The 25,154-nt window shown below is 37.3% G+C and overlaps 1 protein-coding gene and 1 pseudogene across 7 annotated transcripts in view; one reads left to right on the top strand and one right to left on the bottom strand.

Moving 5' to 3' along the window:
- Positions 1-25,154, top strand: part of Jade3 (jade family PHD finger 3) — a 167,259-nt gene that overhangs the window by 38,286 nt on the left and 103,819 nt on the right. The gene's annotated exons all lie outside the window — the stretch shown is intronic.
- Positions 12,961-13,056, bottom strand: LOC115068601 (annotated as a pseudogene).

Raw genomic sequence — 25,154 nt, 5'->3', positions numbered from 1 at the left:
TAAAGTTTATATATATAAACTCTCTATATAAATATATATATATATAGTTCATTTTTTAAACCCATTCTGTCAGTCTCTGACTTCATTGGTTCATTTAGAATATTTGTATTTGCTTACCCTTTAGAGATCAATGAAATATTTTTCTAGAATACAGTTTTCTAGGTTGGTGCCAGATTTATTTATAGGTGACTCTTTAAATACAGGATACAATGGAAAGCTTACCAAATGAACAGTTAAAAGTCTGAGCCCCAGTCCTTCTTTTGCCATACAGTCATTCTTTGACCTTGAGCAAATACCACCTAGTTCCATTTTAAAAATCCTCACTGAGTGCTGGGGAGATGTATTAGTCACTTTTCTGTTACTGTGATAGAAACACTGACCCAAGCAATTTATAGAAGGAAGCGTTTATCTGAGCTTACGGTTCCAAGGAAATTACAGTCTGTCATGGCAGGGAGGCATGGTGGCTGGAGGTGGCTGGAGCAGGAGCAGCAGAGGTGAAGCTCTCACATCATCACACAGGCACAGGAAGCAAGAGAACAACTGGAGATCCTGCAAGGCTTAAGAGCTCTCTCAGCCCACCCCCAATGACGTGCTTCCTCCAGGGTAGCCACACCTTCTAAAACCTCCCCAAACAGCATTATCATCTGGGGACAAAATGTCCAAACACTTGGAGCCTATGAGGGACATTTTCATTCAAACCACCACAGGAGATGACTTAGTTGGTAAACTTCCTGTCACACAAGCTTGGGCCTGAGTTTGAATCCCCAGTACTCACATAAAACCCTGGTGCTGTGGTGTGCATCTGTAACTCCAGCACTGGGGCGGGGAAGTGGGGTTGAAGACAGGCAGATACCTGGACCTCATGGGCCAGCCAGCCTCACTGAATCCATAAGCTCCAGGTTCAGTGAGAGATATTTTTTCTCAAAAAATAAAATGGAGGGAGCTGGAGAGATGGCTCAGTGGTTAAGAGTACTTGCTGCTCTTACAGAAGACCTGAGTTTGGTACCCAGCACCCACCTTGAGCACTTACACTTTTGAACATAGACACACATACAAATAATAAAATAAATCTTAAAATAAGGTGAAGAGTTATTGAGGAAGGCACATGACACTGACCTCTAGCATCTACATCCATGTGCATACATCCACTTGAATATGTGCATATAACACATGCGCGTGCGTGCTCGCACACATGGAGTCCTCACTGAGATCCTATTGGCTGCTAAGTGTTAGACACAAAGGTAAGGTTTGACACACTCCTTGCCTTTCAGGAATTTAGAGTCCACTGGTAGATGTGTTCATATAATCAGATCACTATTACGGCATAAATATTAAAGGCAAAAAGTTAGTATTCGACCCAGGTTGGGAGTGGAAGGAGGGAGGTTAACCCAACATAAGGCTTTTAACAAGAGATAATGGCCATACCAAAAACAAAACAATAGAGATTGACCAGGTAAATAAGAGGGCAGAAGAAAATTGAACGTTTCTGAATTTTTTTTTTCTTAGGTTTAAAGAGAAGTTGACAGTCCAAGAAAAAGTTTAGCTCCCTCCCATGGACACAAGCACTGTGTAATGTAGATGTCCTCAGGCCTTGGTGTCTTTGGATTTATTTGTACCCAGATTTCATGGTTCTTTATTTTTTATTTCTTAAATATTTTATTTATTATTTTAATTTTATGTGTACGCTTGTATTGCCTGTGTGTATTGCCTGCATGTTTCGTGCAATGCCTATGGAGGACAGGAGAGACTGTCGAATCCCCTGGAACTGGAGTTATGGACAGTTGTTAGCTCCCATGTAGGTGCTGGCATTCGAACCTGGTCTTCTGGAAGAACAACTAGTGTCCTTAACCACTGAGCCATTTCTCCAGCCCTGATCTCATGGTTCTTAGTTCTGTAGGCTCCTGCTGAGCTTTCAGCTTCTGCTAAAGTTTTAATGGCTAGGTTTAAAAGCCATCACGGATATCTTACAATTACTTCTTCATAAGTCAATATCAATCATAGTTACCCTTCTGTTACTGTGTGAATCATTTATGTAATATATACTTAAGTGGTAGAGAAGGGAGCAGAACCATAGGCTTCACATGACTATCAAACTTGATTTTTGTCACATTTCTTTTTCTTTTTTTAGGCATTTATTCAGTGTGTCCAGGCACGTACGTGTGTGCATGTGTGCATGTGTGTGTTATGCCCTTTACTACCTTGATCCAAGCTTGATTTCCTACTTAATAAGCTCCAAACCCCAGTCTCATTCATGCTGAGAATGGAACCCAACTTGGAGATGGACTTGAGCTCTTGAACTCTGACCTATGTAACAAGCCAAGATGGCAGTATATTGATGTATAGTAAAAATTCAACTGTTGATGACATTTCTGTATGATGGAGTAACCTCATGTGAGATTATAAGTGCTAATTGTACTCATGACTTTCCATGATGACTTATATCATCTTGGTTGCTTAAAATTCACCATGGTGGGAAATCAAAAAAGCTACAAATCATGACCCCACTCTCTTGGAGAGTCTGATGATAACTCTTAATACTCTACTAATTCCTCTCTCCTTCCTTCCCTCCCTCCCTCCCTCCTAAATGGAAACTTCTGTGTACGTTCCCCTTTTTGAATCCTTTAGATAGCTCTACCTTTTATTTATTTTCAGTTTCATCCCATCCTAAGTAGAATATAATTATTTGTTTTTTTCTGAATTGTAGTCCTTTTATAATTCTGTCTCCCTGAAGTAAAATCAAGCTCTTTTTCTTCTTTTTTCTTTCTTTCTTTCTTCTTCTTCTTTTTTTTTTTGTATCCATGCCATTTCTCTTAATTTGGAATTTTGGGTGTTGCTGAGTTTTAGGCCCTCTACACAGGTAGTATCAGGTTTGCCCCCAAAGATATCTAATCATACCTGAATGTGGATTTTACTAATCTACTTCGCAAAGTGTAAACAGCTGCACTTTGCCCATCTCCAAGTTACTGTGCGATACTATGATGTTTTATTCAAGTCCTGATGCATCACTTTCAACGTGGACCCTCCTTGTCCTGTCTGTACAGATTTAGTCACTGTCTGTAGTGGTTACTCTTGAGTGTTGACTTCATTGGATTGAGAAGTGCCTAGAATGTCTGTGAGGACATTTCCAAGAGGGGATTAACCAAGAGATGATGCTGCCCTGAATGTAGATTACAGAATCTCTTAGGCTAGGGGTGTAGATGAAGTCTGAGAGAGGAAGGAGAAAGCCAGCGGGTGCAGACAGCATTAGCTCTACTCCCTGACAACCACCACCATGGCAGCTGTTCTTCTCACTAGGACTTACTGAATCCTCTGAAACTTAAAAGAAATCTTTCCTCCTTAAGTTGTTTTGCTAAGGTATTTTGCCAGAGTAACAAAAGATTGACTAACATGCTACCTTTCTGTAATGCCTAGGAAATTTAAAGCCTGTGTTAAAAACAAACAAACAAACAAACAAACAAAAACTTGTCACCCGGGGTGGTAGCAATTTCCTCTCTTTTTAATCCCTCTTTCAGAGCCCTGAACTTGAGGTTTCAGACTTTGCAATTATGCTTCCCTATATTTATAGAACCAGTCAGTGGTGGTGTCAGACCTGTAAACAAATTTGGAGTGGGAATAATGAGTATGATTCTGTGAAATTAAAGGTAAGGTGAAAGTTAAGTTAGTATGTAGGAGGAGTTTTTTAAAGGCTAAACTCTCTTATCTAAATTCAAATTTTACATTTAGAGTTAAGAATCAATTCCTGGATAGCCTTTTGCTCCGTTTGTACTGCTTCTCAGCTCTGATAATCACTGAACTATATGAAAAGTGCTTTTGGATGGATTCCCTATACAGGAAAGAGCACATAAAGGAATGTTATTCCTATTTTACAGCTTTGTCTTAGAATTATGGGGGTAAATGAACTAATCCTCCTATTTAAAGGATAATTTCCCTTCTGTAAACAGAAGCCAGTTTCTTTGATGCTAACTGTTGAGGTTTTGCCTCTGTAAAGGATGCCTATGTTCTTCCTGAAGTCATTTAGCAGGCTCAGTTTACTCATTGTAGTTTTGACTTTGAAGTATTCCTAGTCACAGGCAATGAAGATGCAAGTTAATACAGAGAGAAAGGGAACTATATCTGCTAAAGAAGGATAAAGTAGTGATACTGGTAGGGAGGAAACAAAAAATGCTTTAAATTATATGCACACATAGCATAAGACACAGAATCCAAAATACTAGTGGAAATCTAATATACCTGCAAAAAAGTGAACAATCCATAAATAGACAGCTCTCTCTATAATCTTCAAAGTTGAACATATCCTTTATCCGCTGCCCAGGACAAGAAAAAGAACATTGTAAACACCTCAGAGGCCCACTTCCTTCTACCCCAGAGGTTTGCTAGATATCACTACACGTATCATTAAAAAAAAAAACCAATTCTATTTTTGAACATTTTAGGGGTGTTTCCAGTATAGTGCTATTATGTGTGTGTATACATACATTTCTGGCAAATATATAACCAAGAGTAGAGTAGCTGGGTCATAGGGTATGCATATGTTAAGCTTTAAAAAGATACTGTCATGTAGCTTTCCAAAGCCTTTATACTAATTTACCAGCAGTGTACCAGAGCTAACACTTTTCCATATATGTTGTCAACATTTATGATTTGAATTTTAGCCATTCTGGCAGGTGACATTGGTGACAGTGTTATCTTGTTGTGGCTTTTTTTTCTGCTTTTCTTTGAGATAGGGTCTCACTGTATTACCCAGGCTAGCCTTGAACTAAGGATTGTCCTGCTTTACTAGCCTCCCAAGTAATTAGGATTACAGATGTGTATCACCACACCTTCTTTCATATAGTGCCTTTTTAATTTATTTTTATTAATGAGATTCATACACAGTAAAATGCAGGAAATTTTGGAATACAGTTTTGACAAATACATGTCTTCATGTAATCCATATCCTGAGGTATAGAAAGAACATTTATGTCACCCTAGAAAGTACCAGCATCTTTTTTCAGTCAGTACCCTCCAACCAAGGGCAACCAGTGTTCTGATTTATGTCACCATAGACTGTAGTTTTTCCTGTTACTAAACTTCTTATAAATGAAATCATACTGTATATATACTTGTGTCTGGCTTAATTTGGGCTTATTTTGCTCAGCATATGAAAGTTTTTCCTTCAGATTCTCTTTCTGCAGTTTCAGTTACCCAATGTCAACCACAACCTGAAAATGCTAAAGGGAAACTTTCAGAAATTAATACATAAATTTTAAATTAAATATTGTTCTGAATAATGTAATGAGTTTTTGCACTGTGCTTCCGAGCATATGAATGTGAATCATCCTTTTTATGGCTTATCCACATTTTATACACTAGGCACCCATTATTCACTTGGTAGCCATCTCAGTTAGCAGAGCAACTATCAAGGAATTGCAAGTGCTTGTGTTCAATTAGCCCTTATTTTACTTAATACTGGCCCCAAAGAGGAAGAGTAATAATATTAGCAATTCAGATATGCCAAAGAGAAGCTGCAAAGGTTCTTTCTTTAAATAAAAAGGTCAAACTTCTTGATGCTAAAGTTGCTAAGATTTGAATAAGTTATTTAGAAAAAGAAAGACTATATTCCCATAGTTTTTATTACATTGTTACAATTATTCCATTTTATTATTATTGTTAATCTTTTTGTGCCCAGTTTCTAGATTAAACTCTATTATAGGTATGTATGTGTACAAAAAAGTATAGTCATAACCAGGATATGTTCTTTTTTAATATTTTTATTATTTTTATGTATATGAGTATATCGCCTACATGTAGGTAGGTGCACCTGTGTCGTGCAGTGCCCTTGGAGGTCAGAAGAGGGCATTGGATCCCCTGGAACTGGAGTTACAGATGGTTGTTAGCTACCATGTGAGTGCTGGGACTCGAACCAGGGTCCTCTGCAAGAATAGCCAGTGCACTTAACCACTGAGCCATCTCTCCAGCCCCAGGATATGTTCTGAGAAATGAATTGTCAGCTAATTTTGTTGTACAAATATAGTGTACTGACAAACTGAAACAGCCATGATGTCACCAAAACTTATGGGACCACCACCATATAATTGTGACCATACCATTATTGACCATAACGTCATTATATGGTGCGTGACTATATTATAGGATTTAATACTATCCATGATTTTAGGCATCTGCCACTTGGAATGTATCCCACTTGGATACTGAGAGATTATTATAATGTTTTTGAGGTTTATCATGATCCCTTACATATTAGTAATCTATCCTATTTCATTGCTTGTATTCCATTGTATAAATGTAACAACAATTTATTATTCTCTTGTTAATAGATATTTTCATTTTTTGAAGTCTTATAGTTGTAATTTGTTTTTTGTTTTGTTTTGTTTTGTTTTTGTTTTGCTTTTGGTCCTTTTTGAGACAGGGTCTCCCTGTAGCCCCAGCTGGCCTGGAACTCCTTATGTAAACCAGGCTGCTCTTGAACTCACAGAGATCTGCCTGCCTCTGCCTCCCAAGTGCTGGGATTAAAGGCTTGCACCACCACACCTGGATATAGTTGTAATTTGTAATTCTTTGGTGGCTCATGCCTTTAATTCCAGCACTCCAGAGGCAGAGAGAGACAAAGTTCTGTGAGATTTAGGCCAGCATAGTCTACATAGCAGGTTCCTGGCCAGCTGGAGCTACAGGAAGACCCTGTCACAAAAAAGAAGAATATCCTGACTGGGTGTGGTGGCATACATCTTTAGTTCCAGCACTCAGGAAGTAGAGGCAGGTAAATTTTTCTGAGTTCTAGGTAAGTCTGGTTTACATAGTACATTCCAGGCCAGCCAGGGTCACATAGTGAAACTGTCTCAAAAAATAGACTACACATACACACACACACACACACACACACAAAACAAAACAAAACAAAACAGAAAAACTGTGTAAGAAAGTCCATAGCAGCTTCACTTGTAATAACCCCAAACTAGAACCACTAAAATGCTTTTTAGTGAGTGAATAGTTAAAACTATGGTACATGCATACAGTGTAGTAAAAGAAATTATTATGATATGAAACAACTTGAGTGAATCTAAATTATTATGCTGAATGAGAAAAAGCCAATCACAAAAGTTTACATCCTGTATGATTTCATTTCTATAACGATCAGAAAATGACAACTTTTGGAGGTACAATTTACATACCACAAAATTCATACTTAAATGTATAGTTTTAATACTTTTAAATAAAGTTACCAAGTTACACAAATATGTATAAACCAGTTTGGGAATATTTCCATTAGTTTAATAAAATCCCTATGCCTATTTGTAGTCAATTTACTGTCTTCGCTATAGCCCTGATCAGTTATTGATCTGTTTGTGGAATAATTTGTATAACTTGAAGCATATGGTCCTTTGTGCATAGCTTTTTTTATCTAGCATGATAATTTTCAGTCTTTTCAATGGTTGTAATATGTCTCAATTATTTATAATAAAAATTGCTAAATAGTTTTCTGTTATATAGCTGGGACGTACTGTTATTACATTTTCCAGTGAATGAATATCGTGAATAATGCTGTCATGAACATTCAAGTACATGTCTTTGTAGGGACATAAGTGTTCATTTTTCTTGGGTAAATTCCTAGAACAGAAGTGCTGAACTGTGTCATAAATGTATCTTTAGCTCTTAAAAAGAAACTGCTTCTAGGTGTGGTAATGTAGGTCTATAAATCCCAGCACATTGAAAGTTGAGGGAGAAGGACCAGAAGTTCAAGGTCATCTTTGTCTACATAGCAAATTTGAAGCTAGCCCAGGGTACGTGAAAACCTGTTTCCAAAACCAAAATAAATATACACAAAAACAAAACAAATGGACACTGCCTGCCTGTTTTGCATTTTATTGTCCCAGCAGCAATTTCTGAAAAATGTAGCTTGTATACTTAAAAAGCATACACGTTTTGCTTCTTCTGGAGGGAATTTTTTGTAGATGCTAGTTAGGTAAATTCTTTTTTAAAGTGTTGCTTAAGTTTTCTATAGCCTTACTCATTTTCTTTCTAGTTCTATTTATATGAAAAATGAGATGTTTAACTATTGAGATTGAATTGTCTTGTTTCTTCAGTTCTTGGTCCTTAGTTTTTATAGTTTGATTATGATGTTTCTGGCTATGGATTTACTTGCGTTTATTCTGCTTAGTATCCTCTCAACTTCTTAGCAGTTCCTATTTTTTCCATATAAATACATTTTCAGTATCACACTCTGTTTCTTTGTATTGTATCTGAATTTTACAAATGTTAGAGCCTTTATTATCCCCTGTAGCCCAAAGTTTTCTTCATTTTTCCATTTTTTTCTTTCTACCATTAATTGAATGGTTTAAGTTCATTGTGTCTTCCATTCTGCTTTCTACTTAATTTTTATTAGGGTTATTTTGTTTTCCTTTCCCTAAGTTTCCCTTTGCTTATATTTTCTTACGTCTCCTTACTGATATTTTACTTTAGTTTTCTTTTTTGAGACATAGTCTCATACATCCCAGACTGAATTGAACACCTCTAATTAGCTTGCCTCCACCTTCCAAGTGTTTGGATTAGGTCTGTGTTGCCATGCTTTGCTTATTTTGACATTCTTCATAGAGGATTCAATTTTGATTGCTCATTTGAGGGTATTTTTATAATAGCTGCTTTAAGGTCATTATTAGATCATTTCAATATTTGGGCAGCCAGACTTTCTCACAATCAGTGTTGTCCCCATTTCCTCCAAATCTTTTTCTTTCCAATTAAAATTTTTACCTGAGGAAAAATTAATCTCAATGTTTGTGTTATCTCATTGCTAGCATCTGTTGTCTTTTCACATTTGAGTTGGCATTTTTATGGTTCTTTGTATAACAAATGATTTTAGATTTTATCTTGGAAATATTACATATTATATTATAGGGGTTTGAATTTTGTTTCAGTGCAATGGAGAATGTTGATATATTTGTTTTAGCAACCTAAATTAGGTTAACCTATTGATTAACCTAATTAGATTCAAACTTCAAGTTCCAGTTTGCTTTCTGTGGGCTGCAGTTCCACCATCAGTTCAGTATTAAATGCTTTTGCAGTGCTGGGCAAATCTGTCCTATGTATGCCACCAAGTCAGTCAAAAACCTGGGTGTTAAGTTTTTGGTTTTTTTTTTGAAGTCTTTGATAATGTTGCTTAAAGTCAAAGCTACCCATGAGAAGGTGGGGGTCATGGATTACAGAGTAAGTCCTGGGTCAGTCTGGGTTACAAACTAAGAACCTGTCTCAAAAACTAAACAAGCAAAAAAAAAAAAACTTTTTGGAGCCATTGATGATTCTACCACATGCAACACAAGATTCTTCTCCCTCGGTGTTTTAGCTCCTATTGTCTCCCTAACTCAATCACTGTCATTGTTGCCACAGCCTCCACTGTGGGATTTTTCCAGGCATGAGGGGAAGAAAAGGAGGGGAAATACCCAGTCTTTGAACATTATTAGTTCCCTTTAAAAAAAAAAAAACTTGAACCAGAACACATACTGTAACCACAGTGATCACTTACATATTTTGTCATGTTATGTTCAGGCCAGAAATCACTGGAGGAGTAAAAGTTATTAAAGTGAGCTGGGATATAGCTCAGTGGTTGCCTTGCACAAAGCTATCTGTGCATTTCTTTTTCTGGGGTTGGGGGGCAGTGCGGGGGCTCCAACCCAGGGCCTTCCTCATTCTAAGCAGGAGCCTTACCACTTAAATATATACCCAGTCCTGCTCTTGCAGTCTTTACAGATTTTATAGTTTTATCCAGTAGACAGGAAAATGATTGTGTGTGCATTTCATCTTATCTGGAACCAGAAGTCTTAAGTGATATTTTAATGGATATTTTGGGTTGAGTCTTCCCTCCATCCCTGGAGTAATTATATCTCTGAACTACAAGTTTCATAAATGTAGTGTTTGGTATAATTAGGAGAACAAAAGTTGCTATGGGTAAGCAGAGGAGTTGAAATATTGACTGAATATACAAATACTCATTGATAAGCAGAGTCACTTTTCTGAAGGCATATTGATAATTGCATTCTCATCTAGAAATATGTATTCTTTGTTCTCCTCTACTATACCATCAACCTTGTGGTTTTCTGGAGTTCTACCTTTTTGACATATTTCTTCACTTCTGCCTAGCTATCTTTTAGCAACCTTTGCCCACCAGAACTCCATTCGTAAACTTTCACCTTCATCTCTGATTTTGCTATACTTTCTTCTTCCTAATGTAACATTTTGCATCTTATCACCAAACACTTATCTTCCAAGGAATAAATGCACTGCTTGGAACATTTAGGATTTAAATACTTGCATTTTAAGGATTTAAAAGTAGTAGACTGGGAGGGCCTTACTTAATAGGGTCAAGTAATCAGGTTTTGCTCACAGATTAGGGCCAGACATGTGTTTTTGCAAGGCATTTTGATAGTCTAACTAGCTGGTTTTCCAGAATATTAGGGCTTTTTCTCACACAAAGTATTTCTGGAGAGTAGTAGGTCCAAGATGCATGAAAGTCCATTATAACCAGTAATGTGGGTCTAGAAAGAAGGTAACATCCAAACTTCATTAACTTGAGAATATATAAGAGCTTCATGTTTGATTTTTAAAAATCAGATAAAATATTAAATGGCATTTTCTTTTTCCTTTTGTTATATGTTACAGAATCACTACAGGAAGGAAATTCTAAGTGAACCAAAATGTGTAGGCAAAACATGTTTTTATGTTGTACCATACTTTAAGTATTATGCTGGAAACATGCATTTGATTTTGTAAATTTATTTATTTTGATGTGTATGAGTATTTTACCTGCAAGTGTGTAAGTGCACCTATGTCATGCAGTGCTCACAGAGACCAGAAAAGGGTGTTGGATGTAGAATTGGAGTTGATAGTTGTTAGCCACCATTTAGGTACTGGGAACCAAACCTGGGTCCTCTGCAAGAGCTGAACAATCTTTCCAGTCCTGAAACATACATTCTTTAAAAACTACACTGGGCTTCCTAGTTATATATTCAGATCCATTGGGTTCTAGGCATGCAAATGCTGCTCAACTCATGGCCTTCTAGGCATGTATAAACTATGTGCAGGAAAAAGAAGTTGTTGGATTAAAAACGATCTTTCACAAAGAAAATTCCCAGGTATAGCCTGTTGCCTCATTTACAGCTGTTTAAAGCTGTACATAGGATTCACCATTGTCTTGCCTGGGAGCTGCCTGAGTTCATCCTATTAACTATACCTAACTGGCCCTCTCTGTAATACTAAAAGTCAGTGATACTTCTTTTCTATTACTAAAATTTTTTATTTTGTCTTTTAGCAGTAACCAAAGCAAGTAGTTTAAAAGAATACCCAATGTTCATGTCAATGGGTGGTTCTGTGGTGATCTCATTAGCTTTGGGAATAATTTGACTTTGGTACTGGGAAAAGAAATATGTTGCAGAAACAGTATTAAATGGGCAGTAATTCCATAAAATAATTCTAATTTAATTATGTGCAAAAGATTGACCAAGATGTGACAAGGCTAGTTCTAATCAAGGTCAGTATAATTCATGTGTTATATATACTTTATTTCTGATTGTATATAAATGTATCATGAATAAATAAAAATTTAATTTCAACAATGCTGAAATAATTTCAGTTGTTTTGTACAATTTTCTTTTTAAAACTTTTTTATTTATTTTTATTTTATGTGTATGAGTGTATTGCCTGCGTGTATGTGAGTGTGCCCATATCATGTAATACCCTCAGAGGTCAGAAGATATACTTTATTTCTGATTGTATATAAATGTATCATGAATAAATAAAAATTTAATTTCAACAATGCTGAAATAATTTCAGTTGTTTTGTACAATTTTCTTTTTAAAACTTTTTTATTTATTTTTATTTTATGTGTATGAGTGTATTGCCTGCGTGTATGTGAGTGTGCCCATATCATGTAATACCCTCAGAGGTCAGAAGAGGTTGTTGGATCCCCTGAAACTGGAGCAACAGACAGTTGTTAGCTGCCATGTGGGTGCTGGGAGTTGAACCAGGTCCTCTTCAAGAGCAACCAGTGGTCTTAACCACTGAGCCATCTCTCCAGCCCCCAATTTTCTTTTATTTAGCTATTACCATATTTACTTGACTTTATCTACATTTTATTTTTTAATATTTTAATATATTTTTATTGAGCTTTTGTAATTTCATACAACTGTTCTTAATCAAATTTAGAGCCCCCTCCCTCATCCATGCCTCCTCCCTGCCCCCACTGGACCTTATATATTCCACCATACATGTTAAGTCCTATCCAGTCAAACATTTGTACCCAGATGTCCTTCAGTGTAAATTCATCCACTGGAGTCTAGTCAGCCCATCTGAAGATCATATGTAAGGTACTCTCCCTCACCCAGTAGCAATCAGTCTCCAATAGTTCTCAGTCTAGTGCCAGCCTGCCACCCATTTCTTTCCTCCCCTTTGGTCGTTTGTTTAATTGAGTTGGCATGGATCCTGTGCTCAATGCCACCATGCCACTATTGCCACAACTTCACATGTGCAAGCTTCCAGTAGCCTGAAAGCCTCTGCTTCCCTGTGTTCATGAACCAGACATGACTCTTAAAATCTTTCCACCTCCTCTTCTGAAATGGTCCCTGAGCCATGGGTGGGTGAGGTTCCATATAGGAGTCCTATCCTACGCTCTGCAGTCTCATTCTTTAAAACTTGGCCAGTTGTGTCCTTATGTGTGCATCGCACTCTGTTGTATAAGGAAGCTTTACTGGTGAGAGTTAAGAGATGCCTTAGTTTTCTCTCTACCCCTTATTCCACTATGTTCCATGAGCCTTAGGTGTAGAGGTTCAACTGTAGATGTGTCACGTAGTGCTGGGCATCTCTCAGACGTATGTTCTTTATGTCTGACCAGTTGTGCAGTTGCACAGTAGCCTCCATCTATTGCAAAAAAAAAAAAAAAAGTTTCTTTGATGAGTGGTATATAGTATGCTTGTCTGTAAATATAAGGAATTTGTGTGTCATCCTTGCACAGGGGTTATGCTAATCTTCTCTGTATCATTCCAATTTTAGTATATGTGCTGCCAAAGTGAGCACTAATTAATTTTAAATTTTAATTAATAATAACATATTCCTAGGTAATGTAATTTAGGGCCGAACTGAGTTCATACTGTTAAATTTTGTTTTAAAGGTCTTATTAGAATAACCATACTGCATTTCTCACTGTAAGTTCTAAACTAAGAGATTCCAGTCCAAAGTTAATGGGACCTGAGAATTGGAAGAACCTTGGAGATTACCAAATCCACATTACTTCCCAATGCAGGAATTCTCTCCACAATATTCTATCAGATAGGGGGTTGTCTGATTGTTTTTTTCCCCCAAAGAATTTATCTTTTTCCTCCATACATATTTGAGTCTGTTCACTCAGCTCTTCTTTTTTTCCCAAGCCACCATCTGCTTTCTAGGAACTCTTACCATTGCAATGTTCAAGATCTCTCAGTAAGCACGGAGAAAAATCACCTTTGTTCAAAATATTTAAAGCCATCTATTTTTCTTCTTTGAATTCCTCTTTCTCTCACCCATGGTCTTTTTAGATTAAAACATTCCAGGTTCTTTTCAATACTTCTTACTTTCAATGATTTTGATATAGTAGAAAATTTTGAAGAAGAATGATATGATGAATACTCTTGCTGTTCAGCAGCCAAAATTATCAGTAATTAAGATTTTGTCATACTTTTCTTAATAAAATTAAAGTATAGGAATAGTTATTTCCCTTTTGATCATTTCTGATGTTCTTACCTTCTCAGTTCACACATGTATAATAAATGTATTTGTTTTGGAAATGTACTTAATTTACATAATTATATTATGAAGGACTGGTTTTTTTCTGCGTAGCAAAGCATTTTAGTTCAGTCTTTTCATATGTTTTCTATTAGTATTTCCATAGTATATATTGTACTGATCATTATATATAGCATAGTTTGGGGTGTCTGCTATTTGGGCAGTATGTGAGATTGGATTCTGTCCTTTTTGAAATTGAATGTGACCATGCAACAAGTTCATGGTTCGGTCAGTGAACTGTCAGCAAAACTAATGGCTGCACTTCCAAATGGAAATTCAAGAGTCAAATGTGAGATTTGTCATAATCAATTCTCTTGGCAGATGGATATGGAGCCTCTTGACAACTTGAGTCAAGAATAACTGTAATAAGCTCTCTTTCCAACTCACTTTAAACATGTAGCCTAAGAGTCTTGGTTGTGTTATGCCGCTTGGATTTTAGGTTCCTTAGCCCATATTAAATATGTAGACCTACTTCATTGCTGATAACGTCTGCAAGTATTCCAGAGTCTGAATGACTATTATTCTCTTTAGCTATTTTCCTGTTGGTAGACACCTAAGCAGCTATAAATTTGCTATTATAAATAATTCTGAGTTGATTATTTTATACATTTGTGAGAGTTTCTCCAGGATCTGTATCTAGAAAAGAGGATTGCTAGTTCATTCAGTTTCATAAAACTCTGTCTTTGCTCCCCCAAATGGCTGTACCTATTAAATTCTCATCCTTTCAACTGTCACTTGTATAAAATGATCCCCCAAACATTTTCTAATCGTGTTTTCTCTCTCCAGATGCACTTTCATAGTTTTTCTGTAGTACTCAGATTAGAACATAGTTATCCAGTTGTCACAGTGAGATAAACACGTTTCTGAATTTGTCCCAAAGTCCCTGATATCACAGGTGTGCACTACCATGTTGAATGCTTTTTTAAAGTATTTTATTTATTATTTTTATTTTATGTATATGTATGTATTGCTTGCATGTAGGTAAGTGCACCTGTTTCATGCAGTGCCCGCAGAGGACAGAAGAGGCTGTCAGATCCCCTGGAACTGGAGTTATGGACAGTTGTTAGCTGTCATGTGGGTTCTGGGATTTGAACCCGGGTCTTCTGCAAGAACAGTCAGTGTTCTTAACCGCTAAGCCATCTCTCCATCCCCTTGAATGCTTTTTTAAAGAAGAGAATGAGCTTGGTAAAGAACCAGAGCAGAAAGAGGGGCTTTCCGGTGGTGGTGGCACTGACTTATCCTCTGAGCATTCAGTGCTGGCTGTAAACTTGTCACTCTTCACTATTACACCACTCTTAGAAAGGGGTCTGTCCATACCAGGGAACAATGAAAGGGTTACAACCTGAGTGTCATGATCAGATCTGTATTTTGGAAAGAATATCCATGAATCAGGGGAGTTTACCAGATTAAAACCTAAAACAAAGCCACTATAATAAAAGTTTGCTAATGAACTAGAAATTTGGTCTAACATCCAAGCTTCCCAAATTCCAACCCAAGTCCTTCATCAAATCTTTATTGAGTTCTTCTCTGGGCCCTGTGAGAGGGAACATGTGAGACTTCTTGGCTTTACTTCTAAGCTAGGTTCTGTAAAAACAAGCATCATTAATACTGTTTACAGTAGAACACTCTGAACTTGTCTTTTTTGGTGGTTGTGATGCTGTCAGCTGTCAAAATCAGAATGGTGGTCCCTGAATGTAAAACCTTGGAAAACAGTAAGTTAACAAAGAACTTTTGACCAGTCACCTGAGAATTAGTGATATTTAAAATCACTGTATAATAATAGCTAAGTGAAAGTTTGGGTACTTTTAATTTTTATAATTTTTTTCAATTGATAAAAATGAAATATTCCTATTTGCACAATTTGCCTCCATTGTTTTGTCTTTCTTTGTCTGTCAAGGGTGGTGTTTCCTAAGGGAAAACTTAGACTGAAGTAATCCTGGGGAAATAGAGAAAGTAGGCTACATAAAATCACTGGATGAAAGATCTTATTAAAAGCATCTTTGAAGGAGGAAAACATCTTGTACTGAGGAAACAGAGGTGAGATGATAAAGTTTTGCTGTCTCTGTTTTGCATTTCTAACAGTAAGCTTAAAAGCACAAGATCTTCTGGCCATTGAAGCTGATCTTATGTATGCAGTGTTTTTTGTGAAATAACACTTACCATAAGGAAGATTGCATTCATACTTGTCTTGAGTAGTTCTAAAATTTTCTATGCAGAAAATTCAGTCAAGAGGACCTGGGTTTGGTTCCCAGCACCCACAATATGGCTAACAACAGTCCATAACTCCAGTTCCAGGGGATCTGATGCCCTCTTCTGGTCTGTAGGGATTGCATGCATGTGACACACTTACATACATGTGGGCAAAACACTCATACACATAAAAACGAAAGAAAGGAAGGGAAGGAGGGAGAGAGGGAAAATTCTAAAAGTATTGGTGCAGAAATTTTACTAACTTAAGACCCACATGCACACCAAGCATTACATTGGTTGCATGTTTGTGTATTGGATGATCTGTAAAATGATGTCACAGAAGGATTAAGATTGAACTTCTGTTCTGAGAATGTGGTGTTGGCTGTGGCCTGGGAGTATGCCAGTTAGTTGAAGCACCTGTGTCTCCTCACATGGTCTTTTTGTGGCTACCCAGGAAGATATCAGCAAACAGCTTCATCACTCCATCCATGCTTGCAGGGTTAGGAATGCTATTGATGAAGCTTCTGCTGTGACTGTCAGGAGACCCAGAGATGACAGTCTAGCCATCTAGGTGTTATTCTGAGGCAAGAAAGAAGGGGGAAAAACTAGGATAAAATCCAGCACACATATATCCCACCCCAACTCTCACTAAGCCCACACCAATAGAGCATTTTGTTGTCAGCAGTCTCTTGCACCATTCAGGAATCCTTGGTGTGATGGCCTATTTGCAGTGTACACATGGAACGTGGGAAGATGGTGCTCAGGTCTGACCTAGAAATTGGAGATGTAGGTGGAAAGACCTGATACTTCCCTGGGGACCCACAGGCCAATTACCTTGAGTCTAGTAAATGGAATGTAACTCCTAAAGGAAACTAGATGTTTTGAACTAAGAAAAAAATGTACTTACCAGAAAGGTTTCATGCATTTTCTTTGTTTATCGTAAGTCCTCAAAAGTTCATAGGAATAAAGTTCTCTAGAGTGAGTATTGGCTTTGGCGACAAAAGGAGCAAAACAAAAGAAGGAAACTTTTCTCTGCTTATTTTTTCATGTGAGCAAAATCCTAAAATATTATATTGAACCATATGAAATTGCTGATACTCAAACATTTTGACTTATAATAATGGCAGCTTGATATTTTACCATACCAGTGTTTTGAGAATTTTCTGTTTACTATTTTGTTGAATTTAGCTTCATCAGAGAGGGGAAAATTCTCATAAGTTCTGAAATTTTTATTCTTTTATGTATTTATTTTTGAGACAGGATCTCACTGTGTAGCCCAGACTGGCCTCAAGCTTGGGATTCTACTACCTTACCCTCCCAAGTTCTGGAATTATGAACTTCTACTACCATGCTTGACTTTAGAATCTTTATTCTTTAAAATAATTCATGATATACTCATATCTCTGAGGGAGAACTAAAGAAGTCCAGAATTCCAAGTCCCATTATCTAAAATATAACTACATTATGATCCATCGCCCAGGTAGAATGTAGTAGCTAGAACTTTCAGTTGATTTCTATTCAGTACTTGAGTCATTAGTCCTTAGGTATAACTGCAAAGCAGTTTCTTCTAGCATTCCATAACTTCATCTTTGAAATGTGTGTTAGAAGTTAGTTACTTATTCCCTCACTCAGAATCTTTTGACACTCTTGGAATTACTTTCAAAGCCACTTTTTAAGCTAGCAAAGGAATTAATTATTCACTTCATTTAGTAACTATCTGGATCACTTAATAGCATTGGGCACAATATGGAGTAGAGAGAAATGACATGGACATAAAAGAGTGGTCCAGGAGAGGAATGTGCACAGATGCAAGCAGTTCAAGAAAGTACTGGGACATGTGAGTGGGGAGCAGCAGATAATTTAGTTTCACTGAAGAAGAGACTATACTAGGAAAGTAAGATGAAGTGTCATCTGCGGCCACCACATTGTGGAGTGCCTTAGGTGTTTAGTCTAGAAGTTTAAAATTTTATTTGTAAACCATAGAGAATTGAACTTTATGCATTTGGAGTTTTAGCATGATAGCTAATGACATATAATTGAAATCAGCATTGGAATTTGTTTTCCTGGCTTGTTTCTAATTAAAATTGTTCTCACACATCTCAATGGTATCTTCACTTGTATGCACTTTGAATAACACTTGATTGTTTCCAAAATGTAAATTCATTCTCAAAGGGAAAAATTGCCTCTGTTGACCTTACTTGAAGAAATACCATGTCAAAAGAACAGAAGGCATATCTAAACATAAAATGTCCTAAGTAATTAGAGAAATTATATTGTTGTAATAAACATTTGCTTCTCTAGAGGCTTTTTCAGAAATCAGCCTGTAATCGGATATATGAGTTTTGGTATATTTGTTTAGAAACAAAAATGTTTCATAGTTACATGTGTATACTTAATCTTTTGAATTGGTATCTGCCTTGTCTTTACTGGAGTACATTGGAGGATAACACTGATGCAAATGAAAATGATTATAACTTGAAAAGGATTCTAATAGCAATGCCGAATTCCATTGAAGAGAAAGCTTAAAACTCTTTAGGTGAGGTATTGGGGTGTTATGAAGTGTTTGTTTGACATTTTAGTTAACTGCTGGTTGCAGGGCAACTTACCTCTGGTCTAGGGAAATACCTTATGACTGCCTTGGCATTAGATACGGTGATAGAATAACATTTCATATTTGTGTGGCTGTTCTTAAGGCTTTGGGGTGGGGGGTTGAGACAGGGTTTCCCTGTAGCCCCAGCTGGCCTGGAACTCTACTATGTAGACCAGGCTGGCCTGGAACTCACAGAGATCTGCCTGCCTTTGCTGGGATTAAAGGCATGTGCCACCATGCCCTGCTTAAGACTTCCTCTTTTGATCTAGTGTGTGACCATTCTGTGATCTTGGCATTAGCTATAGCATCCCCCTTAATGGATCTCAGCAATAGTGCCCAGTTTGTAAGTTTAGCTAGCATCTAAATCCATTCCATAATAGTAGGACAATTGTGTGAAATTTTAGTTCTACAAATAACTATTAAATGATAACTACTCTCCATGTTCTATCAGTTAACTATATCACTGAGTAATTAGTTCATATGGGTCCATTATTTGGGTTGAATTCAGTTAAGCAGTTATGCTGTTCTCAGCTAATCTCCCTTATGTTTATGGTCAACTATAAGTCAACAACTACTTCTGAGGTGGCTGGCTATCAATTTGGACAGGGATAAGGGGTAGGAACTCTGGCCTGCATGTCATTCATTTTACTGCAGGCTAGCTTTGGCTTGTTTTTATAGTATCTAGGAAGGTTTATAAGAAAGGGTAAGTATAGCTACATGACTTGAAGCCTAGACTTAGAGCTTACACTATACCTCTGCTGTATTCTATTTTACTAACCAAATCAGAAGGCCAATCTAGATTCAAGGAGTTGTAAAGTCATCTTGAAAAGATACAAATAAAGGGGTTAGAGAAATAGCTCAGTGGATAAGAGCACTGACTGCTCTTGCAGAGGACCTGGGTTCAATTCCCAGCACCCACATGGTGGCTAACAACCATCTGTAACTCCAATTCCAGGGAATCTCATGCCCTCTTCTGTTCTACATGGGCATTGCACAACATGGATGCACTTACACATATGCAGGCAATACATTCAGACACATAAAAAATAATAAATAAAAGTTTTAAAAGACACAGATTTTTTTAAAAAAGGTGGAGCTGACTGTGATCACATATAACTATGATCACAGTACTTGAAAGGTTAAGGCAGGAGGATCAGGAGTTCAAGGGCCAACTTTGGCTACATGAGACCATGTCTCACCCCTCGCCCTAAAAAAGAAGAACAGATGGAGAATAGAGTTCATTTTTACTATCTAAGATTGTTGTTGTTGTTTTGAAACAGGATCTCACTGTATGGCCCAAGTTGGCTTTGCATTTCTGATCCTCCTGTCTCAGCCTCCTATGTGCTGGGATAATAGGTGTGTCTCATCACTCAGCTCTCTTGAGGTTCTTAAAGGTTACTCCTATGACATCTTTTACATTTTATATTTTGAGGTACTGGAGATTAGAACCTGGGACCTTGCACATGCAGAGTACACTCTCTACCAAGCTACATCCCCAGGCACTCCTGTAGCATTAAAAAGTAGTATATATTCTATATTTTCAGAGTTGAAGACTCATCAGAAACAAACAGGAAAGTATTAAAATTGTACACATATCAGAACCTTGACAGTGCTTTGTAAAACTTGTAAATCAAAGTCATAATTCTGATCTGTAATCAAATGCTTTACCCCTGAGCTATATGCCCAGCTATTCAAAGTTATAATTCTGAATCTTTGCTATCAAATAATGTGAAATTCTTTTTTTAATATTTATTATTTTTATTTTATGTGTATGTGTGTATTGCCTGTGCCTAGGTAAGTGTACCCGTGTCATGCAATGCCTGCAGAGGACAGAAGAGGCTGTTGGATCCCCTGGAACTGGAGTTATGGACAGTTGTTAGCTGCCATGTGGGTGCTGGGATTCGAACCCGGGTTTTCTGCAAGAGCAACCAGTGTTCTTAACCGCTGAGCCAGCTCTCCAGCCCCCATAATGTACAGTTCTTAACTAGAGGTTTAAACATAGCTGTAGATTCTTTGGTACTCCTCTCATCAGGAGGTGGAACTTGTATCCTCCAATTTAGATCTGGGTGAATTTGTGATCACTTCAATACAGTGTGTGATCTCTAAGGCTCAGTCATAAAAGACAATGCAACTTCTGCTTTGTTAATTGGAATATTCATACTAGGATATTTGAGCTGTCATATAGGAAGTCCAACTAGGGGTATAGTTCAGTGGTAGAGCACTTGGCCTAGTGTGCTCTAGGCCCTAGGTTTGATTCCTAGTACCACAAAAAGTCTTGACTACCCTGAGGCCCCCTGTGATGGTTAATATTAACTCTTGATTTAATGAGATTTATAAGGCATAGGAGAGATTAAGGGGGGGAAGACCTGTCCTGAATATGGACAGCACAATCCCATTGGCTGGGTGCTTGGATAGACTAATAAAAAGGGGGAAATGTAGAAAGCCTGTTAGCAAGTCTGTGTCTCTCTCTGTCTCTCTTTCTCTCCCTCCCTCTGCTCTCTTCTCTCTTTTCTTACTCTCCTCTCTCCTCCTCTCTTCTCTCTCTCCTCTCTTCTCTCCTCTCCTCTTACTCACTTACTCTTTCTTCACTTCCAGCACTGGAGATGCAGAGGATTGCAAGTTTGAGGCCAGTCTGACCTGCACATTGAGATACTATCTCAAAAAAATAAAATAAAAAAGATTGGAACCCCCCCCCCGTGAATAAAAATAAACAGTAGCTCATTTATACATATAAACAACTCTACAAGTTCCCTTGATTTTTAATTCTTTTTTTTTAGCATTTATTGTGTGTGTGTGTGTCAGAGTGTGTCACAGAACAGCCTTTGGGAGTCTTGGTTCTTTCCTTCCACCATAGCCATCTCAGTGGTCCAATTTTTATTCATTCTGGAAGAACAAAATCATTTTATATAAGTTGTATTAATATTATTACATATACTTTTAAAAAAATTTAGGCATAATATCTTGGTCTATGGGTCATTGTATATTTTATCATTTTGTTTGTGTCTTAATGTGTATGTTTATTTTATTATAATGGATTATATAAGACCATTTTATGCAAATATATAATTTACTTTGAACATGTTCCTGCATACCCCACTACCATCTTCTCTCGTTCCTCCCCCTTCCATCAGTTAAAATAGCACTGAATGGACAGCAGACTGCATAAAGAGGAAATTACTATACTGGGCATAGTAGTGTATATGCCTTTAATCCCAGCACTCAGGAGGCAGATCTCTGAGATCAGGGCCAGCCTGTTCTACATAGCAAGTTCCAAGCCAGTTAGGGCTACAGGGAGACCCTATCTCAAAATAACCATGAGAGAGAGAGAGAGAGAGAGAGAGAGAGAGAGAGAGAGAGAAAGAAACCTGATTCCTTTTCTTTGCATATTCTTGTCTAGGTTTCTTTTTTAATTTATATGGAATTTTTGTTTTTCTAGGGCTATGAAGAGATGATTAAGGTCCCTCTGTGCTCTCTGGTCTGCATCTTAGATCTTTTAGTGATTGCTTCCATTAGCATTTAAAACCATTTGAGGTGCCAGGAATGGTGGCTCACACCTGTAATCTCAGCACTTTGGAGGATTGAGGCAGGAGGATTTCTGGGAATTCAAGGCCAACCTGGGCTACGAAATGAGACTGTTTCAAAAAAAAAAACCCTCCAAAATTATTCAAGGGTGATTTTTCTGTTTTGCCTCAAATGACTCAGGTGCTTATCTGTATCCAAATCTGGCTTCCTAGGAGTACTGAAGTATGAACGGCAAAAATGACTAAGCTGAACTAATTCTCAGAAAGCCATATTTTAGTCAGTCTTTTCAACTCTCTCGTTCATCATTTCTTTTATAGAACTGACAAGTGGTATGGTATAACTAACTAGTCTCAAAAGTTGTACATCTTGAATTCTGTCTGTTAACCTTTCAAAATGCTGATAAGTAGTAAAATGGCTAAAATCTAGGTAGGGAAAACAAAAAAAATTGAAGTACTGGAAAAACAGCTCCATACTCCCAAAGAAAAGGCAGGAGCACTAGAATGGGTAAATATTTATAATTTGTGAAAAAATAGGTACATCCTATTATTAACAGATTTTCCTTCTTAATGAGCCCACAGATAGGCCTATCTTCCTCCAAACTCACAGATTTTACCCATTTCATTGCCTATTTATTTCTTTATTGTAGGAGAGTGCCTTAAGTAAAAATCTTTTAAGACCATAAGTTGATTATTTTCCTTTCTCAAATTAATACTTTGCCAGTGTAGTAAGAACATGAATATACTGCCCTTTGTCATGTGCTTGCTCTTTTTAACAGTTGTTTTAATTTTAAGAAAAAAATTTAATTTGGAAACACAAGATTTTGAAATAATAACTTTAGACAGGAGTTGGAAAAGTAATGCACAGGGCAAACTTTCAGTCACAAACAGGATAGAATAGATCTATTTCACTCCACTTTATCCCCGTTCAATATAATGATAGAGGGAGTTTTAAGTAAATAAGTAGAAAAAGATATACCATGTAAACGCTAATCAAAAGAAGACCATGAGCCAGGTATGGTGATAAATGCCTATAATCCCTGCGCTCCAGAGGTAGAGCCGAGGAAGTGTGAGTTCAAGGCCCACCTTGACTATGTAGCAAGGCCATATTTCAAAAAACTAAATGCAATAACCTGAATGCAAATGATTATACAGCATACCAAAAATTGTAGGATATAACAAACCCTGAGAGGGAAATTCATATTACTAAATGCTTTTATGAGGAAAAGATGAAAGGTTCAAATGAATAATCTGAAGTTTCTACCTTAAGAAATGAGACAAATGGGGCTGGAGAATTGGCTCAGTGGTTAAGAGCATTGACTGCTCTTGCAGAGGACCCAGGTTTGATTCCCAGCACCCACATGGTGGTTAACAACCATCTGTAACTCCAGTTCCAGGGGATCTGACACTTTCTTCTGACCTCCATGGGCATTGCACAATACGGGTGCATTTACACACATGCAGGCAATACCCTCATACACATATAATAAAAACATAGAAAAAAGAGAAATGAGAAAAAGAAGAGTAAAACAGCCAGGCGTGGTGGTATATGCATGCCTTTAATATGCTTGGGTGGCAGAAACAGGCAGATCTCTGTGAGATCGAGGTCAGCCTGGTCTACATACTAAGTTCCAGGCCAGCTGGGGCTACAGGAAGACCCTATCTCAAAAAAGAAAAAAAAAAGAAGAGTAAAATAAACCCCCAAAACCCCCCAAAAAAGTATAAATAAGGAAATATTAAAGAGTAGAAGTTATATTGATTAAAATAGAAGAGGGACTAGAGAGATGGGTCAGTGGTTAAGAGCACTGGCTTTTCTTACAGAAAACCGGAGTTCAAATCCCAGCACCCACTTGGTGGCTAACAACCGTCCATAACTCCAGTTCCAGGGGATCCCAACACCATCTTCTGTCCTTTACGGGCAGTGCACAACATGAGTGCACTTAACACACATGCAGGCATAATACTCATGCACATAAAATAAAAAAATTTCAATATAGAAGAATCTAAAAACTGGTTCTTTGAAAAGAGAGAGATTCTGACTTAATAATGGGTACTCTTTGGGCTCTTGGGATTTTTATAAGCTCCCCAGATTTTCATGTGTAGTGGGAGCTAAAAACCTATGCTGTGAAGGCCAAATACGTTTTCTTAAGTTTTAAATTGGCATTATCAGGGTTCTGAGACCCTTTCATTTGTTGCCCTTTTAAAAACACTCCTTTGTGTGTGTGTGTGTGTGTGTGTGTGTGTGTGTGTGCGCGCGCGCGCGCGCTGTTCATAAAGTCAGCCCTGTCTTTTATGTTAATTTTTATGTCTGGTTGCCCCTTTGCCACAGGCATCATTCTGACTGGACATGAGCTTAAGAACAGCCCTCCTCACTTCACACCCACATCTGTCTTGATTGACTCTGAAACTCCACTCTCCTTGGTTAGTCACACATCACTTATTACCAGTTTTTAGGCTGTTTTTAGGTGATCACCCAAGTCATAGTAACAATGTGTCTGGTATACCTGGTCTTGTGATTCTGGCTCTCAGGCTCTTTTAGATGATTTTTTTTTCTTTTTAACATCATAATAAATTTTATAAGAAGTCATGGGTATGATTTTCAAGTTTTTGGAGTAAATTTCAGAAAAAAAAGACAAACATACAAATATTGAAATTGTCCACTGAACAATTATGTAGAAGTAACTTCTGAAGTATTTCATTACACCCCTTCTGAAATCACAGCTCATTTCTAAAATGTCTGCCAAATGTTTAACTAACCCCCTCAAGTTTTTCCTAAGTTTCATGCACTTCATCTTATAAAAATAATACAAACCATGGCTCTGTGGTTAAGAGCACTAAGTGCCCTTGTGGAGGACCAGGATTTAATTCCCAGCATCCACATGGAGACTAACAACTCCATGTGGGCATTGATGACCCTGAGGGCATTGCACAATTAGGTGTACTTACATACATGTAGACGGTACACTCATACACATACAATAATAATAAATAAAATATTTTTAAAATAATATTACAAACCATTTAAAATCAAAAATAGAGGATTAGAAGGAGGTCAC

Source organism: Nannospalax galili, unplaced genomic scaffold (genome assembly GCF_000622305.1).
Source record: "Nannospalax galili isolate Female #2095 unplaced genomic scaffold, S.galili_v1.0 scaffold129, whole genome shotgun sequence".
Taxonomy (NCBI): Eukaryota; Metazoa; Chordata; class Mammalia; order Rodentia; family Spalacidae; genus Nannospalax; species Nannospalax galili.
The sequence above is the reverse complement of the archived record's forward strand: the minus strand, read 5'-3'. Positions and strand labels throughout refer to the sequence as shown.